This window comes from Felis catus, chromosome B4, assembly GCF_018350175.1.
Source record: "Felis catus isolate Fca126 chromosome B4, F.catus_Fca126_mat1.0, whole genome shotgun sequence".
NCBI lineage: Eukaryota > Metazoa > Chordata > Mammalia > Carnivora > Felidae > Felis > Felis catus.
In genome coordinates this window covers 93,943,153-93,965,108 of record NC_058374.1, presented here as the reverse complement: position 1 = coordinate 93,965,108, position 21,956 = coordinate 93,943,153, and the positions used below count along the sequence as shown (strand labels likewise).

Sequence of the window (21,956 nt, the reverse complement as noted above, 5' to 3'; positions counted from 1 at the left end):
TAAGAAAAGACTCAAGTTTTATAAGCACCTTGGTTTTAACAAGAATTACAAAGAATTTTGGGCAAAGAATTTTGTGTCTCTAAACACTGGGCTAATGAAGTTACAAGATTGTGTTTCAACTGCAGGTTTTATAAAATCAGCCTGGACGTTGAAGTTGCATGCTTTTTGTTTGTTTCAGTAACAAATAGAACGTATATTCTTTGATTCTTCTTTGACAATTGGTTGTCTATGATGCACGGGAGAGAATAGCCTCCAGCTTATTGCACCATAGCTATACGGACTCTTGCAGTAAAAAAACAAAAAGACAAAAACAAAAACCCTGAAAATCTTGGTTCTTCTGTTAGTGAAGTGAGTGAATACAACTTGAAGAGATACTAGGAATGGATGCTTTGAGTATGAAGTTACTGGCTTTCTGGATAGGTTACAGGGTGGCCACCTAAGCATTGTTTTCCTTGCCTGTTAGATGTAATGATACTTCCAAAGTTGTTTTGAGGCTTAAACAATACAAAATTCTTTTTTTTAAATTTATTTTTCAATATATGAAGTTTATTGTCAAATTGGTTTCCATACAACACCCAGTGCTCATCCCAAAAGGTGCCCTCCTCAATACCCATCACCCACCCTCCCCTCCCTCCCACCCCCCATCAACCCTCAGTTTGTTCTCAGTTTTTAGGAGTCTCTTATGCTTTGGTTCTCTTCCACTCTAACCTCTTTTTGTTTTCCTTCCCCTCCCCCATGGGTTTCTGTTAAGTTTCTCAGGATCCACATAAGAGTGAGACCATATGGTATCTGTCTTTGTATGGCTTATTTCACTTAGCATCACACTCTCCAGTTCCATCCACGTTGCTGCAAAGGGCCATATTTCATTCTTTCTCATTGCCACGTAGTACTCCATTGTGTATATAAACCACAATTTCTTTATCCATTCATCAGTTGATGGACATTTAGGCTCTTTCCATCATTTGGCTATTGTTGAGAGTGCTGCTATAAACATAAACAATACAAAATTCTAAGAACTTAAGCTAATCACATGGAATTCTCTTCAAATTGTCCGAGGGGCTATTGGGGTGACTCCTCCAAAAGATGTTTTACTATGAGCAAGGTAACCTCTCTAAACTGTAGTTGTCTGTAAAATAGTCATAGGACCTATCTGGTAGGCCTTTACCTAATAAACTTGGAGTGATTGTAGATTTACAAAAAAAAAAAAAAGTTGCAGAGATCATGGCACTTTGTCAAATAACAAACTGACATTGGTATGTTACTGCTAAACTCGAGACTTCATTTGGATTTCCCCAGTTTTTCCATCAGCCTCCTTGTGTTCCGAGATCTAATCCAGGAAACCACGCTACATTTCTTTGTCTTGTCTCTGCAGTCTCCTTGGGTTTGTGACTATTTCTTGATCTTTCCCATGACCTTGACAGTTTTGAGGGAGTATGGCCAGATAGCCTATAAAATGTCCCCCAGCCTAGGTTTGGTTGGAATTTCTCTCAGGGTTCGACTGGGGTTACCTCCTAGGGTTTTTATGGTGATTTGAGAGATCAGGCCCCGTTGGGTAGGTTTTCTTTATCCACATGCATTTCTAATGCAGAGAGGAAAAGTGAAGTTGTAGTTGGGAACAGATGCTCTGCAGCCTGGGTCCACATCCTGCTGCTGCTTTCTAGCCATGTGACCCTGGACATGCTTTTAACCTCTCAATTTTTGTCCTCTGTAGATCAGGATAATAGCATTTTCCTCATAGGGTCATTGTGAGAATCGAGTTGACCTACGTGTGAGTTGATGTAAAGGGCTTATCGCATTCTGGGCATCCAGTAAGCTCTCTCTACTTTTTGCTCTTAATAGTGTGGAGACATCTCTTTCATCTTTGGGGCAATTCTGAATCTTTATGTAGCTATCTATCTACAGTGGTGGTGTCTGTGAGTGTGTGTGTGTGTGTGTGTGTGTGTGTGTGTGTGTGTGTGTGTGTAGGGTGCCAATCCGAAGTGTCCTTGTGAGCACAGGTCTTTGGGCAGATTTCAGAACCATGAGAGCCCTCCTTCAGCAGTCCCCACTCCACTTCCCCACTCCCCCAGAATTTTCTGCTTCCAGATCAGCTCTGTCCAGGGGTGGGACAAGGTGAAGGGTGGAGAAATCATCTGGCCTGGTTGGGGGTGGGGTGGGGGTGGGGAAAGGTGGCTGGCAAGCAGAAGGAGCCTGGAGTAGGGAGGCCCTGAAGAGCAGGGTCTCCTGCACAACCCGGAGGTTGGGCTGCATGGGCTAACCTCACATCTTCCCATCATCATGCAGGTCAGATTTCAAGTAGGGATCCCTTGTTCAGCGCACAGAAGATGACTCATGGTTACACCACGGTGTGGCTTTAATCCTGGAACAACCTTCTAAAATGATGTAACTAAAGTCTTCACTGGAATGAAGTCTGAGTATATGATTTAACAAAGTGGATCAAAAGGCCTATTAAAAAAAAAAAAAAAGGTAGAGGGGAAAGAGTGAAACCATAAGCCTGAGAAGAAAAAGAAAATTGAAACCAATAACCTCCCTCTCTCCACTTCCTGCTGTCTCGTTTCGGTGGTGCCTTTTTGTCTAGTCTTATTTGTCTCACTTATGTGCTAATCCCTCCCCGGGCAAGAAAGGTGTCACCTTGATTTCAGTGCAGCTCTAGCACAGAGCTGAGTGATTCCTTGGGTGTTTCAAAAAGAGCAAGAACAGTCACCTCACACTTGGTTATTATCCTAGGGGGTCGTCCTTGCCTCTTAGTATTTTACTTACGCCTTCATATAAAACCGTTTTGAGGTAGGTTATAAATTAAGATTTTAATCTTCCCAGATAGCTGATTGGGTGGATGGGTGGCAGGTGTTATTTATTTAGCAAATACTGAGTGCCCACTCTGGGCCAGGCACTGTTCTAGACACTCAGGAGACCCTGGAACAAAGCAGACCAAGATTTTTGCAATTATGTGCTTCCATGTTAGTGGGGAGACCCAGGCAGCACTCACAGGCATAACAAGTATATTGCATGGTCTGTGAGAGGTGGTAAGTGCTAAGGAAAAGACTAGTAGAGAGGAGCTGGGAGTGGTAGGTTGGCGGGATGGGTTCTCAATTCTTCCCATTTGCCAGCAGGGGGCTACATTAGCGGAAAGGCACTCCCTTCTTTCTCTAACTTTCCCCAGTCTCTGGTCTAAATTTTGTCTAGCTGTCTGTGACCCTCTCCTATATTTACTGTTGAATAGGAAGCGTAGTAAATGCAGTTAAGCGCTTTCCTCTGGAGCCAAATGTCTGGAATTGATCCCGAGCCTAGTGGCATGCTTCTCTGTGACCTTGGGCAAATTCACTTCACTCTGCTTTGATTTCCCCATCTATAAAATTTATCTACTTCCCAGGGTTGTAGAGAGGATTAAATGCGTTACTATAAGGTGCTTAGATCTGTGTCTGGCGCTTGGTAAGCATTCGGAGGTTAGCTTTTAAAAAAATATTGGTGTCGGGGCGCCTGGGTGGCTCAGTCGGTTAAGCGTCCGACTTCGGCTCAGGTCATGATCTCGCGGTCCGTGAGTTCGAGCCCCGCGTCAGGCTCTGTGCTGACCGCTTAGAGCCCGGAGCCTGTTTCGGATTCTGTGTCTCCCTCTCTCTCTGACCCTCCCCCGTTCATGCTCTGTCTCTCTCTGTCTCAAAAATAAATAAACGTTAAAAAAATTTTTTTTTTTTTTAAATATTGGTGTCAGTGTGTTGGGGGGGGGCGGCAGTTTGAGTAGGAGTATCTCTGCTCCTTAGAAAATGATGGGCAGCATGAACCACAAGACCCATTTCTATCCCTAAGTACCCCTAACCACCCCTAAGCCCAGTTACATGGGGCTCCCTCCCTCACGAATCTAAAATAGGAAGCTTGGTCTCTCCACCTTATTCACTCAACAACTTTATTCGAGACCCGTTAATACGTTAATACCAGCCAGAGGCCTTCAAATAGGAGCGAGAACGCCCCTCCCCCACCCTGCCTTTGTTCATTCCCAGGAAATACTCAGCTGATCTTTGTATTTTGTGTTTACAAATTCTCACATTCCTTCATTTTAGCTTAAGCTTAATCACACCAAAAAATAAGGCTTTAGCTTTGTTGTACAGCTGTCTGAAACAGTCATCACTTTGCCCTTTTTTAGGCCATGATTTCCGATGTTTTGTGTATACTTTGTTACTATTAACAGCCTCACTTTATACCCCACTTTCATAAGAGAGCAAAACTTAAAATCCCAAAAAGTATGAAATAGGCCAGACCATTTTCGGTTAGAGAAAATACTTCTGATTTTGTGTATTCCTGGGGATTTTTATAAACTTCGTCTTCTCTAAAGCCGAGAATGCAATGCGTTGAAGGCATAACTCAAAGGGGTGGCAAGAGAATTAACCCAAATAACTGCCAAATAAACTCACTGTATCCAGGCAACTTCCCCGGGGTAGCTTATTTTCTGAGACCCAAGGACTCTCCCATAGTAAATTATTAAACTTAGTGCAAGGTCTAAGATTGAGATAAAAGGAAAAGAATGTTGTTTAAAGTGGAAGGTCAAACACGCTTAATGCATCCGCTGATCTGGAAACCTATCCTTTGTCACAATGACAAGAACAAGGAGTTGGACCAGCAGTGTACTGACAATGATTCCTTTTGTAGTGTTCCACTTCTTACACACGTGCTACCTTGACCTGTCCTAAGTGTAGAAGGTCCTCTTTGTCAAGAAAGAATCTAGGAGAGGCGCCTGGGTGGCTCAGTCAGTTAAGCGGTTAAGCATCTGACTCTTGGTTTCAGCTCCCGTCATGATCTCACGGATCATGAATTTGAGCCCCACATCGGGCTCGGTGCTGAGCCTGCTTGCGGTTCTCTTGCCTCTCTCTCTGCCTCCCCTCCGCTTGAGCTGTCTCTGTCTCTCTTAAAATAAGTAAATAGGGGCACCTGGGTGGCTCAGTCGGTTGAGCGTCCGACTTCAGCTCAGGTCATGATCTCCCAGTCTGTGAGTTCGAGCCCACATCGGGCTCTGTGCCGACAGCTCAGAGTCTGGAGCTTGCTCCTGATTCTGTGTCTCCGTCTCTCTCTGATCCTCCCCTGCTCATGTTCTGTCTCTCTCTCTCTCTCAAAAATAAACATTTAAAAAAATTATTTAAAAATTTAAAAAAATAAATAAATAAAATCAAGGAACTCTGTGTTTTTCAGACTAGGTTGTATAGCATCCGGTCAGCCTTACTGAAGGGCTTAATTGACCTTGTACCCCATTTTTAATAACTGGACCCCTACCTTGGGTTTCTAACATGAGACCCCAGTTCTTCTGAGATTGGGCCTACACCTCCATGCTCTCCCAGAGGTTGGTGTCCTATCTTCCAGGAAGCCTTTTGGATTCAACCTGCCTATATCTACACACGATGCAGATCTCCCAGACTCTCCATCACTGCTCTGCCTACCTATAAGGACTTCCTCCTATCCTGGATCTCTCAGCCAACACTCTGCTATCTTGGGCCACCCTTTGCCCCCGAAATCTGCAGATAACACACTCTACACTCTGGACTTTTTGAATCTGTGTCTCAGCCCTTCCTGTTCTAACTGATTCTGCTGTGCACCAAGTTCCCTTTCTGACCTGAAAACTGAAGGCAGTTGAAGGCAAAAAGAAATAGGTTATATGTTAGACATTCAGCTCTGATCCAGAATGTCAGTGATGCTTCCTCCTGATGTCATCGTGATGATTAAATGAGTACATGCATCTAGGTGACACCTTAGATGAAACCTGAAGCATGAGACGTGGAGGAGGAATGGAGGGATTCCAGGCAGAGAGAACATCCAATAAAGAATGGACACCAGTGTCCACTGCCCAGAGGACCCTGGGTGTCCCCAGTGAACCAAGGAAGCTGTCTTTTGCTGAGGACACCAGAGTTCTAAAAGTCAAGGTCTTAGAAGGTCTTAACACAAGGCTGCTCAGCCACATTTTGCCTCCCTTCCCAGCTGAACCTAGACATTTTTGATTAGACTGTAAGGTGCTAATTAAAATCACTAAGTGAACAGCTTTCAGTTTACTCTTAATTTTCAAACACTACCATACTGATGCATATTAAATGTGTCAGATTAGCTTGGCTCTAAATTTTAATTTACTGCAATACTGAGCTCCATTTGTGTAAGTTCTCCGCCCCCCCCCCCCCCCCCCCCCACCGTGGGCTGTTCACATAGCAAGATGATGTTTTGCAAAATTGTAAGCATTAGTTAAATAGGAGTCCTGTATTCAAATACTCATCATCTTGTCTGTCTACTTCCAAGTTTAAGTAACTCTTTCTGTAATCAAAAGTCCCATAAAATACAGAGTGATACTTCTTTAATCTACATATCTAATTCATGTGCTTATCATCTGTCTTTTTCCCCAAGAGCATCTTAACTGATTTACGATATATCATTTGGTTTTTTTCTTATGTGTATATTTTAGAATCTAATAAAGGGAGGAGGAATGTTCAGGGAAAAGTTGAAGATATCTGATTGTTTTCTAATTTAGCTCACACATCTGGTAGCCTTTTCTTCATTATCTCTAAGGATTAATAGGCAAAAGATTGCTCTACATTTCCCAGCTTGTTTCTTTACCTTTCTCCCTCTGCTTTAATCCCTAGTGTATATTTGTGTTGCTGTAGGATAAAAACTAATTTCTGATTAGGTCACACAGGAGTCCAAGGGCTCTTGGATGTCAACAATACACAGCATGGAAGCCCTTGATAAAGCTGACCTTGTCCATCTCTCAAGTCAAATGGGTTAAATCAACCTCGGAATATGTAGAGTTGGTATGCCTTTGCGAATATGATTAGGTTCATATAATAAACCACGTTCTAGGGGCTCCTGGGTGGCTTAGTTGGTTAAGTGCCTGACTCTTGGTTTCAGCTTAGGTCACGATCTCACAGTTTGTGAGTTCAAGCCCTGCATCGGGTTCCACACATGCTCTCTCTCTGCCCCTCCCCTGCTCACTCTGTCTCTCTTTCTCTCTCAAAAGAAATAAACGTTTTAAAAAATAAACTGTGTCCTAGTGGGATATAAGTTAAAAGTTGAACAATAAATTGGGGAAAATAGGGGTGCCTGGGTGGCTCAGTTGGATATCCAACTCTTGATTTTGGTTCAGGTCATGATCCCAGGGTCATAGAATCGAGCCCCTGTGTCAGGCTCTGCACTGAGCGTGGAGCTTGCTTTGGAATCATTCTCACCCTTCCTCCCTCCCTTTTACCCCCCTCCCCTTTTCCACCCCTCCCTACTCCCCCGCTCGCTGCACTCTCTCTCTTTAAAATAAAAAAATAAATAAATTGGGGAAAGTAACTATATGTTGTACTGTTAGGCAAGGATTAATAATCTTATTATATAAAGAAGTGTTTCAAGGATTTGTTTAGTTGGTCAGTTTTCATTCATTTACTCAACAAAAGTCCACTAAGTACTATATGTGTTGAATTATGTCTCCCTGCCCACTGCAAAAAATTCATATATTAAAATCCAAATCCCCCCCCCCCCCGCCTAGTATCTTCATAATGTGATCTTATTTTGAGATAGGGTCTTTACAGAGGTAAATAAAGTTAAACTGAAATTATTAGGGTAGGCACTAATCCAATACAACTGGCATCCTTATAAAAAGAGGAACACATAGGCGGAGATACATATAGAAGATAATGTGAAGAGACATAAGAAGATGGCCATCTGTCAGCCAAGGAGAGAGGCCTGGCACAGATCCCTTCCCCATGCCCTCAGAAGGAACCAACCCTATAGACAACTTGGCCTTGGACTTTTAGACTTTAGAACTGTGAGACCATCATTTTCTGTTGTTTAAACGACCCAGTCTGTGGTCCTTTGTTAAGGCAGCCCTTGCAAACTAATACAGGCCCCACTACGTGCCAGATACTGTTCTAGGTGCTCAAAATATGGCAATGAGCAAAGTCAACAGCACCTGCCTTTTTGGAATGCACATTCTAGCACGAAAAAATAATAATCAAGAATATAAATATCAAGTAGCCTGTCAAATCAAGATCTGTGCTGTGAGAAGATATAAGGCAAGGTAAGGAGACTGTGGTGGAGGGTGTTATCTAGATTGTGGGAGCAGTTCAAGGGGTGATATTTGAGCAGAGACCTGAATATTTGAGCAGAGACCTGAAAGCTATGTGGCTATCTGTGAAAAGAGGAAAGAATAGCAAGTTCCAAGGCTCTGAGGCAGATGTGTGTTTGACCCTCTTGCTTGTCCATGAACATGTTCTAGGTTTGAAGCACAGCAAAGAGGAGGAAGGGTAGCAGACAGTGGGGTCGAAGAAGGCCAGTGTCAGGTGCCATCGGAGCAGGCTCTGTAAAGGCTTTGGGTGTTACTCTGTGTGATGAGGGTGATCAGATGGTGTTGAGGATCTGGTTACTTCTCAAAGTCTCGCTCTGGCTGCTGTGTGAAGAAAGGATGGAAGTGACACGAGAGGAGACAAGTTATATAGCAAGAGACTGTTGCGATAATTGGAGAGAAATCCTAGTGTTAAGGACCAACTTGGCAGCAGAAGGGGAGAAATTCTTGGATCTTTTCCTAGGTAGAATCTTCGTGATTTGCCGGTAGACTGGATATGGGATATTAGAGAAACAGTCAAGAGGACTTCAAGGTTTTTGGCCTGAAAAACCATGTGAATCATGGTGCTGTTGAGATGAGGAGAACTAAAAGGAAGACAACTTTAGGGAAGAAAATGGAGAGTTCCGTTTTGGACATGTTGATTTGAACATGTTCTGTTAGACACACAAGAGGAGTTTAGGAGAGTGGTCTGAGCTAGAGATGTAAACTGATGAGTCTTTCAGATGAAAATGCTAGTTAAAGTCAAGATCTGGGCACCTAAAGCATGATGGTAGAGAAAAAAGAGATCTGAGGCCTGAGCCCTGAGGCTCCACACAACAGAGGAACAAAGTCAGGGAGATTCAGCAAAGAAGCTGGGGAATAAGTTTTCCAGGAAATCAAGGGAGGCAGCATTTCAAGGAGGGAGTGATGAGCTCTGTCAATGGCTGCTCGTGGGATGAGTGTGAATTGCTCTTTGGCAACTGGGAGACCATTGGTGACCTCAAGCAAAATGGTTTTGGCAAAGTGGGGAGGTGAGCACCTCATTGGCATGGATTCCAGACAGAATGGATGGTGAAGGGGAGATGGCAAAGTCTTTTCATCATCCTTCAAGGAATCTTTCTACAAGGCAAAATGCAGCAGCAGAGGTGGGCTCTAGGGAGGTTTGCTGTAGTTGTTTGTTTGAAGCTGGGAGACATTAAGTCTGTGTCCTATCCTTCAGATTTTATGTTGAAAGAAATGATCCAACAGGAAAGGGGAAATTGATGTAGGAAACCGGCTTCTTGCAGAGCTGAAGAGGGAGATGGAATCCATGTACAATTGAAAGGTTGATCTTAGCGTAGCCTCCTGGTTTTGTGCATTCAGGATGATTCACCTGGTGTTATAGGAGAAAAGGCAAACCTATAGAGAAAGGTAGAGAGATGAATGCGTGTTTTTTCTCAGTGAAATAGGAAGTAAGAAGAAAGGAAGGCATGTTAGGAGGGTTTGAAGACTGAGGAGAAGGTGTGAAATAGTCCTCTTAGGGAGTAGGTGAATGGATGGACTCAGAATGTGTGTGGACTTTGCCTGATAGTCTCATCTGAGGTTTGAGACCCTAAATTTAAAGTGAGGCTAGTTGCCATGGTTGTAGGTGCTTCTTCATCTGTGTCTGGCAACTTAGGGACAAGCACAAGAGTAGGGACAGACTTAGATTTAACCAGTATTATTGACTGAAGTGGGCAAGCCCCCTCCCCCGCAAATTCATGTGCTGAAGCCTTAGCTCTTAATGTTACTGTTTTGGGAGATAGGGCCTATAAGGAGGTAATAAATGTTAAGGGTGGGGACTTCATCTCATAGAACTGGTGTCTTCATAAGAAGAAGAGGTATCTAAAAATCCTCTTTCTGTGTGCATGCAGAAGAAAGGCCATGTGAGGACAATGAGAAGATGGCTGTTTGCAAGCCAGAAAGAGAACCCTTACCAGAAACCAACCCAGACTATACCTTGATCATAGGATTCTAGCCTCCAGGACTGAGGAAAATACATTTCTGTTGTTGAAGCCACCCAGTCTGGAATTTTGTTAGGGCAGCCTGAGCAAACTCATATAATAGGGATGGAGTTTTGCCAGGCAAATGTTACAGACGATGGAACAAGGAAAGATCATAGAGGTGGGTTGAATGAGAAAATGTAGAATGCTAAGCCTCGTGTGTGGAACATGATGATTATTCCACCAATGGTAGCTGCTGCTGGCTACCTTCTAAGTGTGGCCTGCCCTCTGTTCCTGCAATGACAGGTGTCATGTGAGGAGGAACAGTCCTATAAGCAGTGAGGTGTTTGCCCTCTGGGAACTCACAGTCAAGTGGAGGAGACAGACACAGATAGTGCCAATACAACATGCTCAGACCTGTCATAAGAAATTGACCGCATTCTGATCCAGAGGAAAAGTCACAGAGGAGGTGACATGTGAGCTGAGTACTAAAGCTGAGTAGGAGCTTGCCAGAGAAGAGGCATTCTAGTTTGAGGGAACAGAAGGCTCAGAGGAGAACAGGACACTTGAGAGAGAGCGATGCATTTATCGAAGCTTTAGCATGGGAGATAGGGATGGAGTGTGGTGGTGGGGAGGGAGTGAAGATCATTAGAGAAGAGGCTAGAATGTGAAAGGCCTAGAGTTGACCTTGCAGTAAGCAGAGGGTGATGATATATTTATAAAGTTGATAGCATTGCAGAAGATAAATTAGAATGGAAAAGAAACTTTTAGGAAACATTTGCTAAAGTCCATTGGGGCCTGAGCTAAAACGTGGTACAAGCAGACTGAGGGAGCCATATTTGAGTGAGAACTCAAGGTAGTGGCCAATTAAAGGGGGCGATGTAGGGGAGAAGCAGGTGTAACAATTATTCCTAGTTTTCTGGCTTGGATGGCTGGGTGTATCATAACACAATCGTAAGAAACAGGTGAAAAATAGGGTGAAAATGTCTAATGGAAATGGAGCTGGGTGGTTGGAATGGTGTTAATGAGTTCAGTTTTAGATATGCTCCATTTGAGGGGCCTATAGATGTCAGAAGCAGTTAAAATACTGATTTAATGCTTAAGGGGAGAGCTCAAGGCTGGAAAAAGTCATTTGATTATTTCATACAGTAACTGAAGCTACGGATGTGATTGGGGAAAAAGACAGCTATCACTTATTGATTCTGCATCGTATGCCAAACACTGCACTTTCTATGGATTATCTCCTTCAATGCTGGCAGCAATTTTATTTAGAAGATACTATGGCTGTGTTTTCAGATGACTAATCTGAGCTCGAGAGAAATTAAGTGATTTGCCCAGATTCTCACGGCTGATAAGTAGATTTGAACCCAAGTGGTCTGACCCTAGTGCCCTGCTCTCTGCCCTTTGCCATGGAGATGTCTGTGTTTAAGGGGCAAGCGAAAGTGGAGTCTGGATGAGTAATACTTCTTTAAAAATTCGACAGAGCCAAGAAACCAGATGGAGGGCATCAAATGCTCAAAAGTATCCAAAAGGGGTCAATAGCGATGAGCTCTAAATTTAAGCCCAACTTGGATAAGATGACAATGGATCTACTCCCTGAGGGCAGTCTTAGTGAATAACGGGGGGCAGAGGCTCACTGTAAATGCTAAGGAACCAATGGGGCAGCGGTTTGATGTACAAGCCACACAGCAGATCAGATGGAATCAGCAGATCTGAGCAAGGAGGGAAGGCTGGCCACCTAGGCAACTATACAGCTGATGTCACCTTGGCACACTTAACCTCTGGAGCTCAGTCTGGTAGTCTCAGACTGAGTTTGCCAGCACAGAGGTCCAAGCCTATGAGAATTTATGTTTTAAAAAGCAGAATGTTGATTGATTAATTGGTACTGAGTAATCAACTACCAAGCAAGCCACATGTTCATAGATGGCTAACGAGAGAATTATAGCTTGTAGGCAAAGCCTAATTATAAACAAAATGTTGCCAGGAAGCATAACTTAGAGCAACAGGATTCACCGAGATAACACGACTGGTATCCTCAATATGGGGTTCGTTGTGCACCCATCTCCACCATGGTGTGTACTTGCCATATAGCTCAATTGCTCGTGCTTGTGGCACCTTCTCCTTGGGGCAGCAATGGAGTCACACTTTCAAATTTTATTTCTCTTGAGGCTCCTGAGTGGCTCAATTGGTTAAGCATCCGACTTCGGCTCAGGTCATGATCTCACGGTCCGTGAGTTCGAGCCCCGCATCGGGCTCTGTGCTGACAGCTCAGAGCCTGGTGCCTGCTTCAGATTCTGTGTCTCCCTCTCTCCCTGCCTCTCTCCTGCACTCTCTCTCTCTCTCTCTTAAAAATAAACATTAAATTTTTTTAATTGATTAAAAATTTTTTGTATTTCTGGATTTTTCTTTGCAAACCATCCTATTCCTTTTAGAATGATCATTGTCATGCTGTCTTCACAATATTTGCCATATCCATATGCAACCAGTATGTACTCTTATTAGCTTAATTTCTAATAATTAACTTAAAATTAATAATAAAGATATGTATTTTAAAAGACCATTGTTTGGGGGTGCCTGGGTGGCTCAGTCAGTTAAGCGTCCAACTTTAGCTCAGGTCATGATCTCGTGGTCCATGAGTTTGAGCCCCACGTCCAGCTCTGTGCTGACAGCTGGGAGCCTGGAGCCTGCTTCAGATTCTGTGTCTCTCCCTCTCTGCCCCTCCCCCATGCATGCTCTGTCTCTCAAAAATGAATAAACATGAAAATTTATCTTAAAAGGACCATCTTATGTAATGAGCATAAGTGGAAAGCTAGGATCCCTTGCCACAAAGAGAAATCAACTGTAAAGCTCAAGACAAAAACCTTAAAAAAAATTTTTTTTTGTCATGTGTTGTCCTCCCAAGTCATCTGCAATATTAGCAATGATATGCTTACTACCTTCTGGGAAGCACTATTCTCAGAGAGCACAATAAAATTACTAGAGGTCTACTTTCTCAGAAACATTCTCAATTACTTGAATGTCCTCATACCATCCCCTGGGCAGAGGCAGATGCACTGAGGCTAATAAGTGTTAATCTTCTGGACCCATTACTTTTACCCATATCTTCCAAGGCCTTGTATGTTCGTACTTCATTTTGTGTTTTTACAGAGAGAGCCTCACCACTACCATCTTGTATAAGGTTTAGGCCCCAAACCTGTATCCTCCTACTTCTGGATCATTCTAGGGGTGGCTAAGTTCATCACCCTAAGTTCTTTTTCCTCATTTCACAGTGAAGGAGGAAGGTTTTTTTTTTCTGGGTTTGGTGGTGTCCCACAGTTTGTCTCCATGTCACCTTTGTAGGAAAAGAGATTTGATGAGTAGCTTGAAGGGGTAAGTGAGTGTGAAGGGATTATGTTTATTTTTTCATAGAAATTTTTTAAAGTTTATTTTGAGAGAGCGTGAGCTTGAGTTGGTGGGGGGAGGGTAGAGAGGAAGAAAAAGAATCCCAAGAAAGCTCTGCATTGTTGTCAGCATGGAGCCTGGTGTGGGGCTCAATCTCACAAACCCTGAGATCATGACTTGAGTCGAAACCAAGAATCAGACACTCGACTGACTGAGCCACCCAGGCACTCCCTGAATGAATTATGTTTAGACTAGAAAAGCTTGAACGTGTTCATAAAGAATGGACAGAGACTGAGAGAGGAGGATATTGTTGGAGAGGGGGTGAGCACACAGGAGAGGGGCATGGCCTTTGAAAGGAAGAAGGGCCTCTCTCCCTTGAAGCTAACAGAAAGGAGGCAAGAAGAGATCAACAAATGCAGGAGTCTCTGCCCATGGAGCCCCTAGTTTCTCTTTGGATTCTGAGAAAACATCCTATGCCAAGAGCGAGGGATATGCAGGTAGCCTGCGAGGGGAGGACTCACCAGAGGCAGGAGAAAACATCATGGAGCCGCTTAGGTGAACCATGCTCACATGGGTGCTGGGCAGTGAGGGATAGGATTCTTCCCACATGGCTCTGAAGCCCTCACGGTCTGATTCTTTCTGGGCCTGCGTCAGCTATGGAAGGAGAGAAAGGCGGAAAAGGCGTGGGAAATGATTAGTGGGAAGAGCACAGGGGAGAAAAGGAGACCATGGTCCATGCAGGATTCTGAAGGAGAGCTTGAGAAGGCAAAACACGCATGATGACAAGGCCGAGGGCTGCCAAGAAGAGATCAAGGAATCAAGAGATCAAGGCTAGAGCTCACTGAGAACAAGGGAAGGGGTAGAAGCTGATCTCGGCACCAGAGAACCCCAAATGTAAGGGGGGTGACTGGGCTTTCTGGGAATGAAATCTGTAGGGATGGAGAGAAGCAGGAAAACACGTCCATGACCCCATCCCCAAAAACCAATGACTATATTACCTTACATAACAAACAGGATTTTGTAGGTGTGTTTAAATTAAGGATTTTTAAATGGGGAGATTATCCTAGATTATCCACATGGGATCAATGTAATCACATGGGCCCTTAGAAAAGAAAAAGGAGACAAGAGAGAGCAAAAGAGAGGTATGACTACAGAAGCAGAGGTCGGAGTGACAACACTATTGCCAGCTTTGCGGATAAAGGGGTCATGAACCGAGAGATGCAAGCAGCTGATGGAAGCTGGAAAAGGCAAGGAAACAGATTCGTCCCCTAGAGCCCCCAGAAGGAATCCAGACCTTTCGATTCTAGCCCAGGGAAGACTGTTTTGGACTTCTGATGTTCAGAGCTGTAAGATAATACGCTTGGGACGTTTTATGCCCCTTAGTTTGTGGTAATTGGGTACAGCAGCAATAGGAATGTAATAGAGCTGGGAAGCTGGTTGATAAGCATTTTTTTTTATTTCCAAAAGGGTTTTGAAAGAATGAAAGGGCAGTACTCTGTGGGCAGAAGCCTTAGAGCCAGAAGAAACTACCTTTGGCCATCAGATAGAGAGCATGTGCAAGGATGGGCTGTCTCTGCTTGAGAAGGCTGCAGGGCACAGACACAGGGCTTGGATCTCCAGAGAAATCCAAGTTTCTGTTGAAGCCCGGAAGGAGAGGAGGTAGTAAGTGAAAAGGTTAAGAGTGTAGGGGACTATTGTAATTGTTGGCAATAGAACAAAACTTTCAAAGTGTACCATGTTAATAGTTAGAGGTCAGGTCCTGGGAGAAGACCAAGTAACATAGGAATAAGAATGCTTAACAGGATCTGTGACCTCCAGGGGTAACAGGCTGTGTGCTCACCATGGGCCATCACTGAGATCACCGGAAAAAGGGAGGCTGGGCCTCGAGAGGGGGATGCAAAGGCCAGAGATGAAACTTTGTTCAACAGTTTTAGTCAAATGCCTGTTGGCTCCCCCCTTCAAGTTAGCCAGCTAGTTTTGGTGCATACTACCTGCCTCTGCTGGTCTCGGCCAAATTCCAAAATAAAACTTTGACTGTCTTTCAAGGACTGAGACCGACTTCATACAAAACAGCACATTGTATGCAATACTAATTAATTAATAATTGTCCTAAACCAGTCAAATTCATTTCTTTATAAGCTATAATACATTTTTGTTTATGATTAGAGGGCATCTTGCCCATGTTAAGCTCATAAGTACTCATTGGATTAAGACGAGTCACAAATTGCTGGAAATCTTGGATTGCACTCCGTATGAGAGCTAAATCCACAAATCATGAGAGCTAGATGGAAGGGGCCTTTCCACAAATGTATGGTTTGGACCAGAAGACCTCACACCCTTTAGCCCTGTTAGCTGGGCTCAACCACACACACGTGGGTCAGGGTCCTCCTTTTGTACCTCTAGCAAAGAGTGTGAACAAAAGCAGGCTTAGTTCCTCTCCACTTGGCCTACTCCCTGAATCCTGACCTTTAGCTATTAAGTCCATGAGAAAGGCAAGCAAGAAGGACAAACCCAAAGGAAAGAGCATATCTGTGCAGGAACAGGAGCAGAACTGACCTTTACCGCCCACCCTTTGGTCTTCACCAAGGTAGGTGACCCTCCCAAGCAAATGGTTGCCCCAAGTCTCTTACCACACCAGCTGCAAAGACAAAAAAAAAAAAGGGGTCCAAGAGAGGTAACAAGAAAAAGAGCTAGAAATCCAAAAGACTAGCCATTGACAAGGCAGAGCTTTTAACCTCTTTGTTAATCATATCAAAAGTCCACCCCTTCACTCTGTGGCCCAATTATGTACTTGACTTTGATTTACATCAAACACTCCCCTCCCTGGGGTGGAGTAAGAGGGTGGGGAGCATTGAATTTCTCCCTAAAAACCAGCAAATAAGTATTTTCTTTCAAACTGCAAGCTCATACACACACACACACACACACACACACACACACACACACACACATATGTGTATATGTTTACCATTTGTTCTTTCCTGCATACAAAGCTAATTACTTATTTCCTCTTATTAACTGCTTGCATATTCAAGAAAATTTGCTGCTCTCAGTTTTCCAGGGACCAAGCCATGCATTTTCAAAAGTCAGTTGGTGTTGTTTGTTTATACAAACAACATCAGGTGTAAGGAAGAAGTAAAGAATCTCAGGTGTAAGGAAGATAATTTATTGTCTTTTTAAATACCCATTTCTTCTCCTGAAAGTGGGTGCCCCTGTATTGGAACCCAGGGTATCTGGCTGCACTCAGCTATTGCTGAAGACAGCATGCACTTAACCGACTGCGCCACCCAGGCGCCCCTCTGAACTTTTCTTTTAATTAAAGTGTACTTGATAATGTTATATCGGTTTCATGTGTACAATATATTGATTCAACATTTGCATACATTGTGAACCAATCACAGGAAGTGTAATTACTATCACCATACAAAATTAATGTATTATTGATTGTATTCCTCATGACTTATTTTATGACTTTGATCTCCTTCACTCCTTTCGTCCTCACCACCCCTCCCCAACCCCTCTACTCTGGCAACCACCACTCTTCTCTAGGAGGCTAGGTTTTGTTTTTTTAGATTCTACTTATAAGTGAAATCATGTGTTATTTGTCTTTGATTTATTTCACTTGTCATGACTTTTAAATAAGGAGTTCAGCATTTTCATCTTGTGATGGGCTCTGCAAATTATGTAGCCTATCCTGGTCTCCAGTGTGGTTTCTTTGAGAGCCCTCTAATTTCAGGGTAACTTCTTTAATAGTCCAAAAATGTTTTTAGCATGCATTTATTTGTCTGCAGGCAATTTTCAGACTGCAGGTTTCCCAAGGGCATGGGCTTTCTTATCTTCCTCTAGGGCCCAGAAGAGTGACTGACCTATCCTAAATGGTCAAACAATGCTTGAAAGAGGCCTCAGGGATATTCCCAGAGCCAAGGTAACAAAGCAGACTATTGGGATAGTGCCACATTTGGTATCAAATTTACCATAAAAGGGCTCATTAATTCTGGGCACTCCCACCCTACTCCTCCTCAACCACTTCTCTCTGTCTGAGCTGTAAGCTGCTTTAATGCTTGATTGCCCACACTGATTTTCGGCTCACCCGATTCCTGATTCCGTAAGCTGAGCAGGGAACCTTGTACTGACCCAGACAACCATGTTAATGGACCAAGCTGAGCTGCTGTTGTCAGGGTTCAGAGACAGTTTTGACCTGGGGTCCAGGCACCCCTTCACACTGGCCAACTGAGCTGCGGGGTCTTAAAGAAGCAAATGTGAGAACAAACAGCACGACTCCCAGGATGGTTATATAAAGAGGTGCCATCCTGCCCACTCTTGGCAGATCGTGAATCTGGTAGATAGGAGCACCATAAGTGCTACATCTGTGCTGTGGATCATGGCGCAGGTACTTTCCTCGGAACATTTCAGGTGCCAGACCAACCATTTCTATTGTATTTAGAATAAAAGAACTAATTAAAAGAAGCACCTACATCTGGGGACCACAAATAGGATTCATTTCCAATGATTGCCTGGAACACTGTGTTGAACAGTGTTCTAAGAAAGAAAAGAGTGCAGTGATGAATTTATAACTCCTGCATGGACCCTTATGCTTGCATTTATTGGGAGTCTAGCAATATTGAACACATAGTAAATGTTTCATGTGCATATGTTGACAATAAAGAGATCAATGAGGACTTGCCATTGAAGAGTTGGTTCAGAACATGCCGCCTCCAAATATACCCTTTTGGCATATTAATTATTTTGCACTTGAAGTTACCAGAGAAACAGATGCAGGAAGGTCCCTCTGACCTCCCTTGCTACCTAAAAGCAGGTCATAAAATTTCCCATGAGAAAGATGCCTTCCCTGTACCAGGAAGAGAAGAATGTTCTTATCACTGGAGACTGGGGGTTGATGCCTAAAAGGACCTGTACAAACAAATGTACTGAAATAACTCTGAAAATAATAAAATAACTCTGATCTTCCATTTGTTTTCCCTCCTATATCTCCTAGTCCCCGTCTCATAATTTACCACCATGTAGACCAAGCCCCTTTGTCTCATCACATTCCCCAATTTTATAGATCCTTGTGCAAGAGGATACATAAGCTTTTTGGCCTAACAGCTTCTTCAGGTCTTTATTTTCCTTCTGATGACACCGATGTACACATAAATATTAAATAAAATTATACGCCTGTTAATCCATCTTACGTTGGTTTAATCCTTTGGCCCCACTATAAAACCCAAGAGGGTAGAGGAAACTTGTCTTCCTCTCACCATCGATTCCCTAAAGTCTGTCACTGGAACTGACTATGTAATCTTGAACAAGTTTCTCCCCATGAGCTTCAGTTTCCTTAGCTGTAAAAAGACTTCAGATATCTTCTAGCCCTAACATTCTGTAATCCTGTCAATCTCTTTGTAAAATGAAGACCGCTCACATTAAACAATACCCCCTTACAACTCTCTTTTGTGTGTATGTGCCGAAGCCTCCATTTCTTTAAAACCCTGTTTGTGGGGATCTGCCTTAATTTATAATGCAGCAAGATATGTGGTATATTTTTCATTGAATTGCCAGAACACATTTCTTTTGAATCTAAGCTGTGGCAAATCTGGACTTTGACTAGTGATGGGAAACGGGGGTTTCAAGAATTACATCTTGAAGTGACTGCTCTGACTTACGACCCAAACTCAAATTTGTTTCTTTAATGTAAATCGAATAGACCTATATCCTCTCTAGAGATGTGTGAATCTTCCATGGTTAAAAACTGAAAACAGACACTTGACTACAGCTTCTATGGAAGGGGCTAATCCAGAATATAACTAATTACTGACTACATTTTTCTCTTTCCTCTTCCCAGCAGCTTTACCCTAACTCAAACTTTCCCTCATCTCCTACACAAACAATATGTTTTGTCCTAACTTCAAGAGAGGCTGCCCAGGGAACTTCTTAGGAAGGTAACCCACAGAATCTGATAACCAGAGAGTACTCATTGGGTATTTGGGGGGGGGGGGGGAGGGAAACCAGAAACTAGTGGATTTGCCATTTTGTTTTTGTTTTGAATGATAAAGGAACCGGGGAGTCACAGGTATCTTAAGGAGCTAGCCTGGTGCTCCTGCCTTGGAGGAATTGTCTAGTTTAATTTATGAAAAGCATCAGATGTTAGGAAAGCTTCTTGACCACATAATCACTGCAGAATTGACAATTGGGACAATTTCAAAAACCCTGGGAACACTTCTGATCCACATGATTTCCCCTTTAATCTGCCTTGATCTCTGAATAGCTTCATTAGAGAATCTTTCTTTGGAGTTAAGGTTCTGTCCCTTAACAAACTAAAATTCTCATGGGAGAGATAACACACTGAATAACTGTCAGCCATTAATTATCAGCCATCATTTTTTAAAGTTTATTTTTATTGCAAAACAAAACTAAACTAAGCATTACAAATAATGTTAAGCATCCCTTGACCAGGACCACGGTGTTGCACAAACTCACAATGACTTTGCACATAATGGATTGGGCAGTGTTGGCCTGGAGACCCTCCCTGTGACCACCTGCTCCTCTGTCCACAATTCTGTCCTCCTACCAGAGGGAAAGATTGCTATCAGTTTGTGAATCTTCCAAGAGTTTTTTTGGTGCATTTGCATGCGTACATACATATGTACCCACAGAACATAAGGAACTATTTTGTTATGTTCCTTTTTATATAAACGGTATCATATTGAATATATCACTTTGAGATGTATTTTTTTTAAACTTAACAATATTACTTGGAGTTCTTCCCATATCCCCCATATATATTTTTATATGTGAAAACACTCAACCAATTTTATACATGGCTTAAAAAAATCAACACAGACATAGAAGCAGCTACCCCCCTTAATACTTTTTTCTCCTGGCCCCACATCTCAGAGGGAACCACTTTTAAGAACTTCTGTTTTAAAAATCTTCTGACAGGTACCTTTTTTTTTCTTCTGACAGTTTTATATCTATAATATTCCTTGATCTATCAACTTGAACTATTGTCTGTTAAAGCCTCATCATCACAACAGGAAGTTAACTTCCCCTTGCTGCCCTTGGGTATGTGCTGTCCCTCCTGGCACAGCTCGAGCACCACTGGTCCCATCTGTACCTTCTACCCGACAGTCCACCTGTGCCCTTGAAATCACTGTTTCGAAAGGCAGTGATGGGTACTTTAGCATGTCCCCTCTTCCACAGCTGACCTCCATCAATTTTTTTCTTGCCAAGACTGATATCCTTACATTGTATGTCACCGTGATCCATTTTCCATGCTCTGTAGGTTGGTTTTAGAACCTGACAAACTACAAACAGTATTGCGTTATAATACCCCAGGTGGAGAGCGCCCCCTGGGGAGCTCAGTGGTGCTGCATTTGTACTTCAGGGGGCATCTGTGGTACGAGCCCCTGTGCCACTCCAAGAGACAGTCCAGAGCTTCAGGTAGAAATGAATTCTCTCCCCTACTCCATCTTGAACACAGATATTAGTATCTTACTGTAACTAGTTGAACCCCTTTTTTGTTTAAGTGTATTATTTTGAGAGAGAGTATGAGTATGCAAGCAGGGAGGGGGGCAGAGAGAGAGGGAGGGGGAGAGGGAGAGAGAGAGAGAGAGAGAGAGAGAGAGAGAGAGAGAGAGAATGAATGAATGAATGAATGAATCCCAAGCAGGCTCTGTATTGTCAGTCCCACTCAGGGCTCCATCCCACAAACTGTGAGATCATGACCTGAGCTGCAATCAAGAGTCGAATGCTTAACCTACTGAGCCACCCAGGTGCTCTGATCCCCTTTTCTAAAAAGCATAATCTGAACAAGGATTTTGGATATGGAAAACAATCACTAAGTACAGATAACATTTTCTGAATTCTCTTCATTTTTCTGTAACACTTGACACTATGAACACTTCTTTTTCTGGAACTGTCTCCTCAGTGTTTGAGAGCCTGCCCTCCTTGTTCTCTTCTCAACTTAAAAACTTGCTCCCCAGCTCTTTTTTTCCCCCTACTTGTCTCTTTAAAGGTTCATTCTTATTCTTCTCTTTTCCCTCTATTGTTTCTAATACCCAGAGGCCAAAGACTCCTCAGACCTTTATCTCCGATGCCAACATCTTTCCCCAACTCCAGAACTTAGCTCAGGCTGCCTACAGGACGTTTTTGCCTGGATGTTCATAGGCATTACACACTCTACATGCTGAAAATGGAGTTCAGTATCTTGTTCACATCTGCTTCTCAGAGTGTACATTTTCTTGCTTAACAGAACCACCATCCAGTTCGTCTTTGAAGCTAGAAACCTAGACTCTATTTCTCTATAGCAGACACTGGTCATAAACTTATTTCCCACTTTTCTGGAGAACTGCTAATCCACACTTCCCAAGTTCCACTGCAGTTAGCTATGGCAGATGGGATGTGGGAAGAAATGTATGTTGCTTCCAGGACTGGCTCATCCAAATGATCTTCCTTGAGATCCTCCACTCTCTCCTTCTGTGACTCTTTGCTGGCTAGACATTGTCTAGCGTTGCTTTGTTTTGTTTTGTTTTGTTTTCCTCTGCATTCTGGAAATGTCAATGTATCAG

The 21,956-nt window shown here is 43.1% G+C and overlaps 1 long non-coding RNA gene across 3 annotated transcripts in view; it reads left to right on the top strand.

Annotated features, from left to right (window-relative positions):
* Positions 1–21,956, top strand: part of LOC123386644 — a 59,389-nt gene that overhangs the window by 3,852 nt on the left and 33,581 nt on the right. Inside the window, exon 4 of one of the 3 annotated variants that reach the window (XR_006600861.1) lies at positions 2,284–3,499. The exons of the other annotated variants lie outside the window; for them this stretch is intronic. This is a non-coding gene — a long non-coding RNA (uncharacterized LOC123386644). Of the gene's footprint in view, positions 1–2,283; positions 3,500–21,956 lie in introns of those variants that run through there. 3 annotated transcript variants of the gene reach the window in all.